Below are 14,394 nucleotides of genomic sequence, written 5' to 3' on the forward strand. Positions count from 1 at the left end.
TAACAGCCAATTTGGCTACAGATCCCATACATATTTCTTTTCTTTTTCTCTCATTGATTCTTGGAAAGAAAAAAAAAACTCAGCTTGACCTTAAAAACACAGAACACTTCGCCAGTATTGACAATTTGTCTCCGTCAACCAGTTAGCACTGGACTGGTATTCCCAAAGGAATGCGACATTGGGTGGATGAAGGGGTTAAGCTAAACCGTGAGCCTGGGAGCCAGTGCTGGGACCTCTTCTCCACAGTGGATCTGTGTGGTCTTGGGGACCACTCATCTGTGACCTCAATGCCTCTGTTTCCCAGTGGAATATAAATATCAGTGTCCTTTCCTGCTCGAGACGTTTTTCCCCCAGCAACTCAAATGTTGGACTAAAAATATTTGTTCCAATGTGAAAATGAAACCACAGAAAGTCACATACGTATACAGTAGAATCATGGGAGTATCTTTTCCTGTGTGCATGTGTTGTAGAGCTCAAGAGGCAGTGACTAATAACTGGACGTGCAGGGTTCTAATCCAGCCCAGAGATGAACTTCTGCACCTCACCCAACTGCCCTGGACCCCAATTATCCACATGTAGAAAGTGGAATGCTGGCCCAGATTAGCATTTCTCAACTTTGGTGGCACATCAGAGTCATCGGGGAAGATATTTTACAATGCTGATGTCCACACCCACCACGGAACCACCACGGACCCACAAATCCAAATTCCTGAGTGTAGCGTTTAGGACTTGGGATTTTTTTAAATTCCTGAAGTGATTCCCAGTGTGCAGCCAGGGTTAAGAACCCCTGAATTGGGTTCATGGTTTTAAAACTATGTTTAATCAGAGATTCATTTCTTTAAACAAAACTCACACTAGAGGCTCAGTAATAGAGCAAATACACAGGCAGTTGTTCTGTGTGAAGCCAGAGAGCAGCCTAAGTCCTGCCCACTGAACCTCAGCCATTCCCCGTGTTCTTCCAACCCTGAAACCAGTGCCTGGGACCCCCTCTCAGTTCCCTGGAGGCCCTTCCCAGCCTTGGAACCCTAGTGTTCTGCTGAACACAACTGCTGGAGACTAGACAATGTCCAAGATTGTTTAGAGAACTAAACTTCTGAAGTCATGTGAGAACAGTCAACATCTGGAGCATTATCTGGATCATAAATTTCCTCACAAATCTATCGGCTTGAAGAAACTTACTTTCCGTTCTATATCGTGTCTGGTTGTGGGACCACAGGCCAAACTCAGCTCCAGTTGGGAAACGCAGACAGCTGCTGGCTGCCCCTGGTGCTCTCAGCAGCCGAGGGCTTTCTGGAGCCCCGTTTCTCCCATGGACCAAGGGGAAAGAGTCAACTGTGCTTTACTTTAGTCTGCATGCCACGAGACAAGGAATGGTTTTGTCAGAAAAGCCCTGGGAACTGTGCAGCTAGTGCTGTGAAGGGAAGTTTATTCATGTTACACAGGAAGTGCTGGGAATCCACCCTTGTGGAAAATCGGACCCCAATCCGGAAGTCCCAGTGCTAGCCCTGGGATGTTTCAAGCCCCCTTTGCTGTACTAGGTCAGAACACACAAAGGTGCCGAACACAGCTCTGTGGAAGCAGGGCCAGAGTCCCAGGGGTGGTGTCAAGTGGCAGGCAGAGGCTGACGACATGGCAGACTCTGCATCACCATCACACCTGGGTCTGGGGAAGCTATTTAGGCACTTGCCCAGCCAACAACGTGCAAGGTGCCACCCAAAACTCAGCAATGAAAACAAAGAATATTTTCAAATAGTACTTGTTAAAAATCTAAATTAATGCAAACAATTCCATGGTGAACAAAATATAAAAATTTGAAATGGGAGATCTGTTATTACCGCCCAGTCATCATCATCCAAAAGCTATGATGATTGAGGGCTCACCATGGTGTAGACATTTTACCAGTATTTTCTGCATTTGATTTTCACAACCATCCCAAGAAGAAGAAATTTATTACCACTTTACACATGAAGAGACTAAGGCCTCAAGAGGAATGTAATTTATCCAAATGTGAGAGAAGGAAATGTGCCCCTTAACGTGCCCAGAAACCCATCTTCAGAACCCAGCTGGGGAGGGAGCCTCAGAGCCAGACAAGAACAGAGTCATCCTGGCCACAGTTTCCCCAGTTCCTCAGCCAGGAACAGCTGGACATGACCACCAAGGCCCACTGCACAGCATTGGTAACAGTCCTCTCTAATTGTGATTAGGATAACTTCATAGGAAATAGGATGCCGTGCTTGCATTCTAGCATGCATTTTGCAAGTCATTTCCACCTTGCATGTCAGTTTGTTCTGTTGTAGAACAGCAGGTGGGAATAATTGATCTCAAAGTATCTTAGAACATTAAAGAACCTATTTCCCACGTATCCTCACCTTCTGTGACAGCTCCTAGACTTGCCTGGTAAGGTTCCTTCCTTTGACTGTGAGGCTGCGGCTAAATATTACCTGGACCTTTCCCTGGGATCAATGGAAAGTCATTGCTCCAAGATTGAGAAGGAAATTTCATTAGTTTTGCCTTCAGTCACTTTTCTTTCTGCCTTTCTTATTTGTAATTTACTAGGCAATCTGGATGAAGCGTTGTGGTAGAGAAGCCCTCCCACCTCGACCAGACTGGATTCTGGTGGGAACATCAGGTAGGCATCCCCTGGCTGTATGTCGATGCAAGAGGGTGAGTTTCTGACTGAAGCTCCTACAAGATATATTTATTCTGAGCACAGCTACTGAGCTGTGCAGCACATACCCCCTCCTGCTCATCCCTCCATTGGAGACCCAATAACAGAGAAGGTACAGGAATAACAAGAGATAGGGGACCATGATCAGCCAAGGGGTCCCTCCTCATCAAGAAGGGAAGGGGGGCCAAGACGTGGAGAGAGCAGGAGTCACCTGCAGCAGGGAGAGGGGTTTTTCTTCCTCAGATCCTTCCCAAACCCATTTCATTTTATTGTTTGAGGAATTTCCAGGAATCTGGTTAACAGGCCTGATGTATGGAGCTTGGATATATACAAAAGCAGATGGTTTTAAAATGAAGAGAAACAATGAATGCTACTTAGCTCAGAGCCTAAGCCTTGGGTAGCCGAGTCCTGTGCTCGTTGAGAATGTTTTAGTTGCAAGTATCAGGAGCAATCTAGCTAGATTAGGACGGATGCGATGGGGCCATGGGGGTGACATAATCTGTTTTTCTCTGCTTGTTGCCAGACACAAGGCTGGACCACATTTTCTAAAATCTCTCACAGTTAGATGGCATCAAGTGCATATGAGCAGAAGTGATGAGCTCTTTGTCCATACCTGGCTTATCAACACCTCCCATGTGCTGTCCTTTCCTACAGGGACCCAAGGGGCCCAGAGCCATAAGACACAGAGAGCTGGGCCCCTAAATGTTGGCCTGGAGCAAAGAACCCTGAGTTTCTGGGGTTGTTGGTTATAACATTTGGTCAGCTCCAGCTAATACATATAGCAGGGGGCATTAATTTGAAGAAATCCAGTTGTTGGAGCAACCAAATATCAGGAAAGGTGAGAATGAGGATTTGTCTGAAGGACTGAGTTCATGGATTCACTCTTTGGAATGTTCTATTAATGTGGCTCTGCTCAGTTCAAAATTTCAAGTTCCCAGAAAAGAGATTTTGATTGGCTTAGCCTGAACCAGTTAATCTCCTCTGGACAATGAGTTATGGAAAGGAGGAGTCAGGGTCTCACAGGTCCATTAAGTTGCTGGGCCTCAACCTTGGGTTCCAGGGTATCTTCTGAAGGAAGAGGGATTATAAACCATCAGCCATTCAGAGAAGCGTCTGTCTCTACAGCTTCTCCTGGGGCTGAAAGGACTTTCCACGGAATGTTTTTTGTCCCTCCAGTCAATTCCTTCTGGGTTCTTTCTCTGTGTCCAGAGATTTCATCTAATCGGCCATCAAGACAGAAAACGTGGAGCTGACCTCAGCCCTCCTCCAGGCCTCCAGCTGAATCTTCCCACCTAAATACCTGCCCATTCATTACCTCTCCAAGGTGCTCTCCTAACTGGTCTTCTTCCTCCAATCACCTTCTTGAACCCATCTCTTACCATGATCAAGTCCAGGAGATGATGATGAAAATGTGTAACACTAGTATGGCATGAGCTGGATCCATCAAGATGGTGCAGCAACCAATCAGAACACAAACGATCATGGTATAGATAGACATATTAGTGATTACCATCCTTGATAATGCTACTTAAAAATGCCTCCAGGATACCTACTGAAGCTAAATACACAACTGTCCTAGGACCAAACACTTTCAGTTCTAGACACATACTGAGAAATTAATGCATATGTTCACCAAAAGACATATACAAGAATGTTTTTAGCATCTTTGTTCATAATAGCCCAAACACTTCCATCAACAGATGAATGAGTAAATATATTGTGGCATGTGCATACAATAGGATATTATACTTGGAAGAAAAAGAATAAATTGCTAATACTGGCAATAACATGGTTGAATGTCCAGTGAAACAAGCCAGGCACACAGGAAATCACACATACTATACGACTGCACATGAAGTTCAAGAACAGGCAAAACTAATCTACGATTTTGATGAAAGTCAGGGCAGTGGTTCCTGGGGGGAGTTGAGCATTGACTGAAGAGCAGCCCTTGGGAGCCTCCTCTGTAGCTTGACCTGGGTGTGTGCATATTTCAGAGTTCACTGGGCTGTACCTTTCCCAACTAGTCACTTCATTATATGTACGTAAGTCTTCGATTTCAAATAAGAACTAATGCTTCTTCACTGTTTCACCACCCTCACCTTCACCTTCAGAAGGGCTACTGTCTATATTTTAGTAAGGTACAAAATTCCTTCACTCTGTTCTTTGCCATTCTCATTACCCACATTCCCTTGATACCAAAGCGTTTACACTGTTTTCTAAACAAGCTGTGCTCATTGGTGTGTGTGTTTGTTTCATATGTAGTTTCCTATGCCTGGTGTCAATCTCTCCTCCCTACTCTGCTCAACAAATTCTTCATCATTCTTAGAGCTCAGTTCAACTGTCACCTCCTCCTTGAAGCCCTCCCTGGTCCTCCAGGGAAGAGAAGTCACTCCTTCCCCACGTGCCCACTGGTCTTTATGCACTTACATTTGTTTCCTGTGGCCGCCCTAACAAATCGCCCCAAACTGGGTGGCTTAAAGCAAGAGAAATTTGTTCTCTCATGGCTCAAGAGAGCAGAAGTCTGAAATCAAGATGCCAGTAGGGCCATGCTCTCCCTGAAGCCTCAGGGGAATAATTTGGTCCGTGTCTTTCTCTTAGCTTCTGGACTTGCTGGCAGCCCTCGGCATTCCTTGGCTTGTATGTGCATCACTCCAACCTCTACCACCATATTCCATGGCCTTCTCCCCTGTGTCTGTCTCTGTGTGTCCTTTTCTGTCTCTTATAAAGACACCCACAGAATTTAGAACCCGCCCTACTTCAGGACACTCCCACCTCAATCCTTATCTTAAACATATACACAAAGACCTTATTTCCAAATAAGTCACATACTGAGGTTCTAGATGGACTTGAACTTTGACAGGACACTTTCAACCTACCACATACCCCTTTCACTGCAGTTCCCATCTGTCTCAGGTAACAGTCACCTTTAAGCCTTCTAATTGCGACTTCTTTTTACCCACTGGCCTGCCCATTTACTTAAATGCCTTGACAAGTTTCCCCTCTGAAGGAGTGTGTGGGAAACAAGAACAAAGAGGGAGCTTTTGTGGTGTTCAGCTCCCTTTAATTCAGTTGGGTTCCAGAAACTCTCAAAGCCAACAGCCAGAATGATTTAGTAAGTCTCAGGATACTGAGGCTCTGCCGCTGAGGAGCATGATGAGAAAGATCAGGTCTGTGCTGGTCTGCGTGGGCGGAGGGGCCGGCTGTGAACGTTTTCCAGGAAGCAGATGGAGGGCAGAAGCTGGGTGAGTTTTTATGAGTGTTTGTTCCAGCTGTTGGTTGGCTATTTGGTCCCTAGAGCAGCTGGAACCAGGCAGCAAGGCCTCAGAATTACAACCTGCTTTGCAACCTGCTTTGCAATTACCAAGAAATTATATGGCCTGCAAATTGGGTAATCCTTGTGAAGCCCAAACATCCGCACGAGCGACGGCAGCCCCCTTAGTGAGACTGGCCAGACTCATGGACTTGTGGAGCCACCTGCAATCCCAGGACCTCAGCTGGCCCGAGTCCCAACAAGGTCCGCATGTTATCGCAGAGGTATGCCTCACGTAGGGTCGCAAAACGGGCATCCCTATTCTGCTCCAGTCTCCTTACTGATGCCAATTGCTGCGCAAGGCCTCTCTCCTGGCTCTCCTGAAGCTAAGCCACCCCTGACAGGTGGTGAGCTTTCACTGTGCTGTCCTCCGTGCAGAAACCGGGAGGCTTCCTTCTCTAGCCTCCTGCGTCCTCCCGGGACCCCGGTTCCGCCCATCTTGTTGGGTCACCTGCATATGGCCCCTGCCTCCTAGTGGCTGGGGAAAGAGACAAAATGGCAGAAATGCAATTTGCTTAGAAGAAGAAATGCAGAAGCTGCATGATTATTTACATGCACATCTTCAAGGTACAAACTTGGTCACATGGCCACATCCAGCTTCAAGGGAGGCTATGGTTAGATGGCCATGGGCCTGACTAAAACCTGGGGGCCTTCATTAAAGAAGAAAGAGAGGGAGAAGGATACCGAGTTAGCATCATCTACAGCAGATCCCACACCCGGCCTACTCCCAGCAGCTGGCTGGTGGAGACAGAACACAGGGCCGCTGTGGGCAGGCTTGTTGAGTGCTGCTGTAAATGCACCCCGTGATCTTGAACTCACTTCACTCTGGACCTGGGCAAGGGGAGGGGGACCTTGAGTCCTGTTCCTTTTTAGGAGGCACCAAAAAATACTCAACATAAGATGAGGACAGGTAATCTTGTACACTATTGGAAGGTGAATTTGCAACAAGCTATACAATTTGGAAGGAAATATCAAAAAGTTAAATGTATAAATTATTTAATCATCTAGTGATTAAATTTCTTGAGAATTTAATATATGGTTATGTTCACATAAGAAGCAAAGACGTGGTTTTAAAATGCTCACTGTAGCATCATCTGTGATAGCAATGTAGTAAAACTGACCGCTGTCCACCGACAGGAGACTGGTTTAATAAATTACGCTGTAACCATACAGCAGCATACTAGACAGCCATCAAAAGAATAAACTATATCTGTGTGTACCGGCAAAAAACAATCTTCCCTGTTTTTAAAAGTAAGGACCAGAGAGGGGAAAAAAGCAAATAGTATATTTCCCTGTGTGTGGTTGGGGCCGAAGGGAGAGGTAAGCATGCGGGACCCTTGGTTGCACATACACGGACTCTCGTCACATGAACCAAAGGGTCGCTGGTTTGATTCCCAGTCAGGGCACGTGCCTGGGTTGTGGGCCAGGTCCCCAGTAGGGGGCGCGCACAAGGAACCACACATTGATGTTTCCCCCTCATTCTCCTTTCCTTCCATGCTCTCTAAAAATAGATTAAATCTTTAAAATATGAAAAATAATTTTTTAAAAAGCTAGACAAATAAACGAATAAGTGAGTGAGGGGTGAAAAACCCTCAGTTTCAACAGTCCCCCTTCCTGTCGGGGTCGACTTGAACCATCACGCCCTGATCTTCCACCAGAGCTTGTCCACGGCCTGGCCAGACGCCCCCTGGGCGGGACAGATGCTCAGCTCTGGAAACGATCATGGTGACTCTCCTATTTATGAAACCTGAATCAGCAGCCGCCCAACGGAAACTTCCAGATCCCTGGACAAGTGTCTTTCCCGACAGCGATTGTACCACTCGCGGCTGTAATTGCAATGTTTACCGGGTTTCCATAGTCTAATTCGATCTGTTCTCTCCAGAAAACAGACATTTCAAAGACTTGTCAGGACACAAACACTCTCTCCTCTGTGATTCCACACTTGTTAAAAACATCAACGACAAAAACATGAAACAAAAAACCAAACACCAAAACAGGGGCATTTGGAATTGCATGTGCCGAGTGCCCATGTGGCTTATTTTTACGTGGGGACGAGGACTCCTATTTTCTTTTCTAAAAATTATTTGTAGTTTTAAATTTTTTTGGATTGAACATACAGCAAGTAAAGGTAGTATGAAAAACAAGAAAGTTTATTTTTAATGGTTCCATTGAGATGTAGTTCATATGCCATGCAAGCCACCCACTGAAAGCACGTGAGTCAGTGGTCTCCAGTGTATCCCGTGATCTGGGCAGCAGCCACCACAGTTCACTCCAGAGCGTTTTCCCCATGCCCCTAGCGGTCACGTCCAGCTTCCCCTGACCCTAGGATACTGCGATCTACTTTCTGTTCCTACAGATTTGCCTGTTGATGGGTGCATACTCTGTGTGGCATTTTGTGACTGGCTTCTTTCGCTTTTACCACGTTTTTAAGATTCACCCTTGTTGTGGCCTGAATAACTACTTCATTTCCTTTTTATTGCTGTATAATATTCCATTGGATTCAACATTCCATTCACTTTTAAAAGATTTTATTTATTTCTTCTCAGAGAGAGGAAAAGGGAGGGAGGAGGGAGGCAGAGAAACATCAGTGTGGGAGAGAAATATCGATCAGTTGCCTCTCACACACCCTCAGCCAGAGACCTGGCCCGCAACACAGGCATGTGCTCTGACCGGGAATTGAACCAGCGATCTTTCATTTTGTAGGCTGGTGCTCAATCCACTGAGCCACTCCAGCCAGGGCAACATTTAATCTCAAAATTTTAACAGTAACAGTGAAAATAGAAACTTAGTGATGAATTTGCCCAGCACGCCTCACCTTCCATAAAGAACACACAACCATTTCCCCAGATTCTCACTCGACCTATGGGAGAGTGAGGGTCACTAGCCCACCAGGACTGCCGCCCTGGGTCCCCTCTCCCTACGAGGTTTTGGACCCATGCCAGCTCCCGTTTCACCTTTGACTGTGGCTTCTAGTCTAGCCATCCAAGTAACAACCTGGACCTCAAGACTCAGAACATCAGTGGAAATTCTAGGCCCAACATACTCTTTCAGCTGGACTATGGGCATCTGGAAGAGAAGAACCAACCCTGATTCATGTGTACGGAGTAGACCTGGTACAAGCTCCATCAGTTAATATTCGACGAATGAATAGATGAATGACTTTGTCTTGCCAACTAGAAACACCTAGCAGACAGAGACTTGACCTTGCTCATCTCTATAACCCCAAAGCCCTGCATGTAGTAGGTGTTCAGTTCATTCTACTCTAGGACTTGGCCATAAACCGCAATCATTTCTTTTAAGAACTTTGAACTTTTCCCCTCTTATTTGAACTTTTTCCTGCTAAAAACCTTTACTTTTTGAAGGACAACATGGTAACACAAGCCAACCTGACTGTTTAATCTTCTTTCCCCTAAATATTAGCTCAGCGGGAAAAGGAGCCTAACCTCTCTGCATATTTTTCTCTGTGTATACTTTTGGCCAGAAGGCTGGAAAAACCAGGAATAAAGAGAGATGCTTAGAGATTCTGAGAAAAGATGGGGAGAAACCACCCGCCAGAGGAAGGAAGAGGGGGTGTCGGAGGACAAGGACAGATGTGACACTTCTCTGCTACAAGGGCTGTGTCTGAGGATGTGGCTGTCCTTCGTGTGAGCAGTGCTCAACGACAAGCCACTGGCACCTCCCCCATCCCAAGGGGAGGGCAGTTTCCAGCTGGGGCAGCTGCGTGGACCAGCCTTAGCCAGGCTGTGGTGCTCTTCCAGACCCGGAAAACGCTAGTGGACCCCTTGGTCTGCAGCCTGCTCCAAAGGACTCGCAGGCCCAGGCCGGGCTGCCTGTTGTACAACTCGCCAGTTTGCTGAAGATCAATGAACTGTGCACTCAAACTGGGTGGATTTTACTTCAGTGAAGCTGTTAAAAAGTAAAACATAGTTATTGGAAAAATTATATATACATATATACACACACATATGTCAGTATGGATATACATACAGACATGTGTATACATTAGATACACATTTATAGGTACATATCTGTACATCACAAGCACACACACACACACACACACACACGCACATGTGCACCTATAATTCAATGCGTAAAGAATGAAGGCCTCTTCCAGTGGGCAGGGTCCCAGACCCAGCAGGCAGGTGGCCTGACTCTAGACCTGGCTCTACCAATAATGGGCAGAGGGATGCTGAGCAGGTCGCTCTCTCTGTCCTCACCATGGCTGTCAACCTCTCCCTTTTCTCTCCAGAATTGTTTCTCAGCACAGCAGCCAGAGTGACACTTCGAACACATCAGTCCTCTTCTCAAACCCTCCAAAGGTTTCCCATGCCTGTGGGAGTAGAAGCCACAGTTCTTAGACGATGTTTACAAGTCCATACATGGCCTTAGAGCAACACTGCCCAGAACTTTCTGCCATGACAGAACGTTCTAGATCTGTACTATTCACTGTGATAGCCACGAGCCACATGGGCCTACTGAGCACTCGAAGTGTGGCTAGTATGGCTGAGGAGTTGACTTCTAGCTCTATTGTACTTTGACAAATGTAAATGTTAGGAGCCACCTGAGACCAGTACCTTTCGAATGGCCCAGTACAGCCCTTGGCCCTCCGCCTTCCCCTGCACTCCTCCGCCCCTCTGACCTCATGCCCCCTACTCCCCTCTCCTCTCTGCTCCAGCCACGTTGGCCTCCGCACTGCTGTCCACCTCTCCACCTCTCCAGGCACAGTCCTGCCCCAGGGCCTTTGTGTCAGCTGTTCCCTGTGTGATTTTCTTGTTAGTTATGTTTCCCACTCACTGCCTCCTCTCTCTGGAACGTCAGGTCCCTGGAAACAGGGGCCTCTGCCTGTTTGCACATTCATGTTTCTCAAACTTCTAGAGAAGTTCTTAGCACAGAGCAGGGGCTCAGGAAATATTAGTTGAATGAAATAATTAAAAAACGACTCCCGCTCTGGCTTTGCTGTGGACAAGGATGATCTGATCATTCCTGCGCCACGTCCAACCTCCCCTGGCTCTTTCTGGCTTACAGGACCCTGATTCCCTGAATCTCCCAGGTCCAAGCAGATGGAAAGCCTTTGACTGAAAGAGCAAGCCACCCATTCCCAAGCATTGTGGTTTTATGTGACTCGGGCAGATGATCTCACGATCTACTCGGGTGGAATGGGCTGACCAGTGAGAGGAGCGTGACCTGGAGAAGAGCCCCACTTTGGAGGCTGGGTTCCCCCAAACCCTCTCTGCCCAGGCTTTCCCTTCGTCTGCACTTCCTGGACTCGGCTGCCTTCCTGCACTGAGTGACGAGGCTGGGGCGGAGAATACAGTTTGTTGCAGAGCCTTCCAGCTCTTTGATCCCCACCTGCCTGCCACACATTTAAGAGAAAAGGCTGGCTCTTTAGCAGGAAGACGTGGGTTTGAATTCCCACAAACACATACAGCACCAAAAACTCATTTCCCCTGCTGGACCAACCCTATCATATATGTTTCCCGGTCTGAAGGTTGGTCTAGTTTTTCCCTTGAAATAATTCAGCCTTTGACACTCTCCTTGAACCTGAATGCTCCCAAAATATAGATGCATCCTAGACTTTGTCCCCAGAGAAGTTCTATTTTGCTTTCCTTTGCTCTGGAGCACTGTGTCCACGTGACAATACCCAGATCTCCTGAGATGTGGGGAAGGCTGTTTGCTTCCTGGCTGATCGATCCCCTTCTCCCTGCCCCCTGCAACTCCGACAACAATTTATAAATGCCAGGCCAGGCTGCTGGGCTCACTGGAGCAGGGCTTTCGTCTTGTGGCCAAACTAAATCTGTAAGTGGTAGAGAGGCATTTAGATTTCTCTCTGCCCAGCTGACAGTAGGTTTACAGTTTATAATCTGGCCTTTGTAAAAGCATTTGTCAGCCTGGATATTTCATTTTAAGCCCGACCACCCATGCAGAGGGACAGGCAGGAAGCGGCCCTTCACTTGCACCCCCAGTCAACTTGGAGGTTGGCTGCAGAATCACAGAATTGAGTCGCAAAGGGGGACTTTTTTGGCATTATCTCCTTCGCATCTCAGCAGCGAAAGCAGCCCTTGTTTATACGAAGCGATTCCTGAATGCTAAATTTGGAAATTCTACGTATTCCTCTAATCCACCAGGCCCTGAGCAGGATGGGGCCTCCTCTAAGAAGCCTCTCCACCTCCCCAGCGTTCCTCGGGTCTCCGGTCGAAACTCCCAGCACGACAGGGAAGGCCTTGAGCACTTGGGGACTGGGCAGCCAGGAGCCCAGGCCAGCACCCAACCTAGCACTTCTCCTGTGAGCCAAGGAGGCGCTCCGAGGCCGGCCAGTGGTTTTATTTTTAAGTATCTGTGTCCACATGTATATGATATGTCTCCCTGCGGGCCAGCCCAGCCTGCTCTTTGGCAGGATCTCAGGGCTTGGGTCCATGGGAGTGGACTGGGAGGAGGGGGAAGGGGAGGCCTATGCAGAGAGCATTAATTGATAAGGAATCTCAGTAGCCCAAGCAGGCATGATAGTGGGGAAGGAATGCAATATAATAAATAACACTCACATTTTATCTAAGCCGCTTAAAGACATTTTCAAGGGAGGAAATAACACCATTTTGGGAGACAGATAAAAGAGATAGTCAGCGATGGTTCATTTACAGAGCACTCTCCCCATCCCTACATCTTCTACCTGAGCGAAAATGTTGGAATTTGGCTTTGTGCCTTCCTGCTGCCATTGCAACATCTTATCACACACCAGCTGCCTCCCAGGGGTTGCACTCACCCTCCCCCTGCCAGGCCCTCTGCCCTCATAGCTCACACCTCTCCTGGCCTGAACTCCTACACACCACTGCCTTCAGGGGATCGGGGCAAGCTGGCCAATGAGGACATGGATGCATAAAACCAGGGTGGAGCTCCGAGGAGCTTGCTAACCCCCTACCTTCACAGCCTTCTTACCCTGGAGCGGGGCCACTTTCTTGCCCCCCACCCCCATGAACTAGGCATGTCACAGGCTCCTGGACCTACCCAAAGACAGAAGGAAGAAATCACCCTCGTATTTATAGACCGGGGTGTAAGCCAGCAACTCGTATCAGGTCACTTTATCCTGTCTCAGGTTGCGGGGCTCCCAAGCAGAGTTGAGAACAATGATTCTCACTTAAGTAAATGGCCTAGGAGGCGATCCTAGGATGTCCCAGTATCGGAGTGAGGCAGTGGGACAGGAAGGAGAGGGAGCAAATGCAGGGCTGCACTGAGGTCCATCGGAGCATAATCCCTCTGGGGAGCTCCGCAGACCACAGTAGAACATGCGCCCCAGAGTTTCCTACCCTCGGGGGACGGGGACCTGGAGACGTTACTTACTGACTCAGTAACTCCTGTCCTCCTCGGCTGGGGCACACTGGCTGGGTGGCATTATTTCCCTGGCACTGCTGGCCTACCGCACGCATGGGCAGAGTCAGTTCTGATAGTTGGACTAAGCCCTTAGACAGAGAAACACAGGGGCAAGGAGGTGGAAACCAGACTGGCATTCACTAAAATGACAAGAGTGAGGAGTATGGGTGGGCACAGAGCTTAAAGTCACTCAACTTGAAAGCTATGGACAGGGAACCCACAACTAGGGGGTCTTAACATCAGTAACTGTCAGCCCACTGCCTCACCTATCAGATAGGAAATCTGGTGTGTTTGGCATACAGCCCCTTCTCCAAACGAGGCTTTGGTTTCTGTTCATGCCTGTTCAAAGCAAATAAATGTCCAGGAAAGCTCCCGGTGTCTCATTAGGGACATATATTTTGTTTGGAAAGATTTCTCACGTGCCACATTGCAAATACTCCAACCCCAAGACTAATGTTACCTTAAAGTGGCTATAACCAAATTCTGTTGGGACTATTTCAGTTATATCCAGATTCAACAGAAGTTTATGCCAAAACACATTTTACCCTCTAATAAATTAAGCCTCTAATATGTAGGAGAGCAGTAGAGACTGGATTTTACACGCGATGACATGGATACTGGGCTGAGCACTTACTCATGTGGACGCACGTGGAATAGCTCCTGATCTCCGAGAACAGTCATGAATTCATGCAAATTTCTTCTCTGAAAGTAAAAACCTAACCTAGAATAAAGATAGAATTCACTAATGTCATCAGTAAAAATATAACAAATCTAGGGGCGACGATAATGGTAGAGCAGTGGGTACAAAATGGTTCAAACTCATTTATCCAGTGCAATAAAATGGCAAGTCTCTACCATTTGTTTTTATAGATATTTACAGATTGTTTCACATTTTCCAAAAAATACAACATGCCTCTTAATCAGAGGACCAATTTAGCTCATAATGGAAATTATTATCCCACACTCTTTGGTATCAGGAAAGCTAAAGGGATGCCTGCGTCCCCCAAGCCATTTGCTAATAATGCTCATGTAGACCAACAATGATGCTGCT

Source organism: Artibeus jamaicensis, unplaced genomic scaffold (genome assembly GCF_021234435.1).
Source record: "Artibeus jamaicensis isolate MK-2021 breed Jamaican fruit bat unplaced genomic scaffold, CSHL_Jam_final contig_464, whole genome shotgun sequence".
Classification (NCBI taxonomy): domain Eukaryota; kingdom Metazoa; phylum Chordata; class Mammalia; order Chiroptera; family Phyllostomidae; genus Artibeus; species Artibeus jamaicensis.